Source organism: Oxyura jamaicensis, chromosome 15 (assembly GCF_011077185.1).
Source record: "Oxyura jamaicensis isolate SHBP4307 breed ruddy duck chromosome 15, BPBGC_Ojam_1.0, whole genome shotgun sequence".
NCBI classification, from domain to species: Eukaryota; Metazoa; Chordata; class Aves; order Anseriformes; family Anatidae; genus Oxyura; species Oxyura jamaicensis.
This window is the reverse complement of record NC_048907.1, coordinates 5933893-5939036: the sequence shown is the minus strand read 5'-3', so window position 1 is coordinate 5939036 and position 5144 is coordinate 5933893. Positions and strand designations below refer to the sequence as shown.

Sequence of the window (5144 nt, the reverse complement as noted above, 5' to 3'; positions counted from 1 at the left end):
CCCCCCCCCCCAACTCGCTCCCCTCCCCTCACGGCTCCCGGCCCCGCCCCGCCCCCGCCCTGCCGCCGGGGGCGCGCAGGCGGGAGCGCGCAGGGGGGTTGGGGTGGGGGGGGGATGGAAATAGGGTGAGGGGGCGGCTGGTGGGCGCCCCGTCCGGGTAGCGGCTGCAGGAGGGGGGGGCACGCCGCAAAGTGAAGATGTCTTGTGTCATTAGCGCGGATTTTGTTCATAAGAAACCCCAAAATTCGGGATTTTCGAGGTCCCCAGTGTCCCGCTGGGTCCAGCCCTCAGGAACCCACAGGTGCAGGTCACAGCTCAGCAGCCGGAACCTCACCCGGACCGGCTGCTGCACCCTGCACGGGGGACACAAAGCAACTGTCACCGTCCAAAAAGTTTGTTTAGAAACTTAAGCTTTGGGACAGAAACAGGATCGTAGAATCTATAGAATCATAGAACCTATAGAATCATAGGATCATGCAAGCTATAGGATCTAGAGAAACATGGACTCTATAGAGTCATAGAATCTATAAAATGTATAGTACCTATAGAATCATAGGATCATACAACCTATAGAATCCCAGAACCTATAGAATCTATAGGATGCATAGAATCATAGAATCTATAGAATCATACAATTGTAGGATCTATAGGATCTACAGAATCTATAGGATCATAGGATCTATACAATCATAGAATCTGTAGAACCACAGGATCATAGGACCTACAGAATCATTCTATGATTCCGCAGAAAATGTAGCACGTTTTCAGTGCTGTCATTCAGTGGGAAAAGTTTTCCCTCCGTGCCTAATGGCAGCTTTCCTTATCATGATTTTTAATCTTATTTAGGCTTTTATTTTTTTTTTCAATTTATTTTCTTTGTCATAAATTAAGAAGATTAGCATCTGTTCTAATGACCGAATGGCGTTTGTTTGCACTTACCTCATAGTAACAATTCTCTAAGACAAACAGGCATCACTGCCATTCACAACTTACGCACACAGCGAGAGAGAGAATTTGGGCTAAAAGAAAATTTCCACCCAGGCCGGCGTTCTCACAGCGTGCGATCTGCCACTGCCAAATCTATTGTGCCCCATTCACGTCACTGTCACACCGAACAGGATTCTGTCCTGCAAAGACTGGGGCTATGCTGGTGTTTTCCAACACACAATTTAAATATTCACATTTGGCTACATGTGCGCTTTCTAATTTTTATTTTTAAACATGCTAGATCACCAAATAACTCCAAACTCACCCTAGGGAGAGATTTTTACCCTCCTTCATTTCATGTTGGAGAACGAAGTGCCACAAACGTGTTGTGAAAGCTCCAAATTGGTAAGGGAAAAGCTGACAAAGTAGTCAAACTGCTAATATTCTAAAAGCACTTGCTGCAAGCTGGCAATCCAGAAGCAGCAGAGTACTCTGCTCCATATTATTGCCCTTTCTTTTGGAGATAAGTCTCATAAACAGAGAACACAATGTGACACTTGCAAATTTGTCAAGCAACACGTATTAACCACAAAGGTTGAAAAACACACCCTTCCACATGAATACGCTACAGCTTCAGTTATAAGTCCAATTACTAAGTAATGCCTAGGGTACAACAAATACTTTTAAAAAGCACCCGTTCCATTTCTGAAGTAGAACACCCATTAACATGAAAAAAAATAATGTTTTTCTTATTATAAAAATATTTTGAAATCGAGGGTCACTTTACTACTTATCCCAGAGAGCAACAACAGTGTGCAGAATTAGACACCGCAGACCAGTGTATTCACGTGTCCTCCATGGGCTGCTTTCCCTCCAAACGGTACACCCAGGTGTCAGCGTTTCTCTTCTGCATCTTCCAAGCAGAGATGACTTACAGTGCTTGATTTTCTCCTGATCTTACGGTAACCCCCACTGGGGCCTAACGCATAATTCAAATCCGTTTTCGGGGGAGAAATGTTAATATACTCACCCCGCTGCTTCTGCCATTTTTTCAGGATTCTTTTGAAAGCTAACAACTCTTTAAACTAAATATCTTTCAGTGTAATTACATTCCCTTTGCGAGTGAATGTTTTAAAGTCGAAGAGTTGCTGTTCTGTTTGCATTTGTGCAGGGCTATCAGTTGGAAGTTTTGGCCACGTCTCTGCATTGCAAAGATCACTTTGTTTTTAAACTGAAAAAAGATACCATCTCTTTAAGTCTTTTCCTGGTTACTTGACTTCACATTACGTTCAATTTAATAGACATGAGAAATCACTACGGCCTAATCATTCACTTCAGAGTAGCAAACCAGGAGAGTCCCCTCGCTGTCTTCTGTCAATAGTGTTACTTAGAACAGAACTTGTTCCACTTACAGATATCATATACAAACACGAGTGACACTTGCTCACGCATAATTATCCTAGATGGTATGTGGTGGAACGTGTTTCCCAACTCAGGGTATTCAAGTTTTATTCCCTGTTTTCTTTTACTGCCACCTTATCGATGAACGTGAACAACACCATTGGGTTCACGTTAACCAAACAACCTTAACCAAACAACCATTTTTCTGCAGTAGCAAGGTATAGGAGCTTTCTAATTAATAATGCCAGTGTATTAAACTGGAAGCAGCAAGACCAAAACTCTGAACTAGAAAGGAGTTTCCAGCCTCCTGGAGATCAGCTGTGTCACACTTACCTCTCACTACTGGTAAGTGCTCTGGGAAGGAGCCAGTTACCTACCCCTCCAGACACCTCCCAGAATTAGAGTCCAAATAGTGATAGGCAAGATTATTTTATTCTACAACACCTTACTAAAGCCTACAGTAATGATCAAACCTGTTCTTCCAGGAGGATGGCTCAGCAGTTTCGTAGACTTTGTTTTCACCAGCAGGTGTTGCTTCTGCTTCAATCTAAACATGGAGGAAAAAACAAAGATGTCAGGAAGCTAAAGTAAATCTAAAATGTCAGCAATCACTTGGGTTTATTGTTATTAAAGTACGTCAACCTTGCTGTGCTTTTAAGCACCTCAGATTTATAACAAAAATATTTACTTGAGCAATACAACTGGCTTGAGCACTGGATTTAGGCAAGGTTATGAGTTCGGCCCTTCTTACAGCAGGAGCAGAACTGGAGGTCAGCCAAGTTTCATCGGTATCAAAAAGAAGAAGTGTTTGGCATTTCACGTCAAAGATAACTCATTCTACGCAAAATAAATGCTTAGAAGCCTAAGTTGCAAAAACATCCCCCTCTCAATTGTTGTTTCCAGTACAATCATTATTGTCAAGATAGGCCCACGTGTTTATATGAGAATAAATCCAAATCCTAACTGAAATGCAACAGTGGTAGCTGTACTACTGCCTTTGTAGAATTCTCCATCTTGTCATTTTCCAATTTTCTTAGAAATTAGCCTCTTCTTTGACATCCAAGTATTACAAAGGCACAATCAATACAAATTACTTCAAAATGCAAGGCAACAAAAATCAATAAGAGAAAGATAATCTTGTATTTCTCTGCTCAGATTTTATTTTTTAGTTGTATAGCTTAATAAAGATAAATCGATAAGGATTTTGCTAACCAAAGTCACACTTAGAAAACTAAGATTTGCAAACTTTTCATAAGGAAAATGAAAGGTTTATTTTAATGTTATCTGTACTTGTGTTTGTTTTTTTAACCTCCAGGAATATGTAAGTAAGAGCTTGCTTGTTTTGACTGATAGTCTTGATAAAAAGTTTCAGATAAATTCTGGTCAATTTCAGTCCTTAGCTGGGAGAGCAGCAAATGGATTGTTGTTTGTTTGTTTTTTTAAATGTTCCTAATTTTTCACACATTTGAGATAGACACTATGGTTATTCACTAGCACAACTTCTAGCTTTTGCAGTATAAGTAAGGATTGTCTCGCGTCTGATTTAATCAAGCATCATTTTTGCTGTTTCCCACATTTTCCTTTCCAGATTCCTACAATACCCAGTAATGGAAAGGATAGGGTAGAGGAAAACGAGAACAAAATTATAAATATAATACAAGTAAACGGTCTTAAACTTTTCTCCAAGTCAAAAAAATAAAAATAAAAATAAAATTGTTTAGATGCTCCCGCCCGCCCATGAGATGCTCTTAAATGAAATCTACTCAATTTAGTGATTTCAAAACCCCCACAATTTTAGAAGTTCATTGTCCATGATTCATGTCGTTTGTTACTGCATGTTTCTGCAATACAGCGCAGTTGAACAGGCTAATTTCAAACATGTTTCCAGTAGGCTCATTGTCTACTTTTTATGAGGCTGCATACATTTCTTAAGTGTTTTTTAATTTATCCAGTAATTACATTTTTTGTTCAAGTGGTTATGAATAAGAACACATAATGGTTTTGTTTTTAAACCAGATGTCTTTACTTCCACAAATTGAAGACTTAAAAGGAAAGAAAAATAGTTCACTGACATGAATAAATTAACAGCTTTTAATTTTAATATAAAAAATCAAAATAAAAAAAGTCATATTTTAAATCAATACTAAACAGTCCTTTGGGATATTTTTTTAAACATTCATAATCTATAGATTGCAAGTTAAGCAACTTTTTAATATCATTAAGATATATGACTGGCTATATTATTAAGCTTATTCTTCGTATCAATAAAGATAAAAAATTACCTCAGTTTTACAACAAGATACCGTGTTTCTGAAGGGAGGTACTCCTACCTATGAGGAAAATAAATACATCAATGAAAGATTTGTTTGTAGAGAAGTAGTACACGAGGCCCACAGTTTAAGCCCAGCTAGCGATTAGACGGTGGCCTTTGAATTAGTCATCCTTGTTCGCCATCGTTATCAATAAACATTGCAAGATAAAACCAGGCGGTCTGTTTACGATCACCCCTAAGCAGAGAAACAGCTATAGACACTGTATATTTTTAATCAAAATGAGTAGCAGATTATTTTATCGTGCACAAAAGCAATATAACCACAGCCCACGTGACTCCAAACCTGCCCAAGTGTGGCTGTCCGAGGTGTTTCGTGTTCTCAGGTACCGAAGTGTTGTCCTTTGGCAATCACCAGCGGCAGGGATCATCTGCTGGGACTTGGCGGAGTTTCTGTTCCTTGTCCTGGATAAAGAAAAGATCAAACATAGGCTACTGCCAGATGTGCTGTCAGACTCCCCCAGCTGTTATTCTGCAAATACCCTCA

At 39.6% G+C, this 5144-nt stretch overlaps 1 protein-coding gene across 1 annotated transcript in view; it reads right to left on the bottom strand.

Moving 5' to 3' along the window:
• Positions 1-4654, bottom strand: part of MED13L (mediator complex subunit 13L) — a 200046-nt gene extending 195392 nt beyond the window's left edge. Inside the window, exons 1-2 of the mRNA XM_035340127.1 lie at positions 4611-4654; positions 2802-2875 (exon numbers count right to left, since the gene is read on the bottom strand). The gene's annotated coding sequence lies outside the window, so the exon portion shown is untranslated. The remainder of the gene's footprint in view (positions 1-2801; positions 2876-4610) is intronic.
• Between the last annotated feature and the right edge of the window lie 490 nt (positions 4655-5144).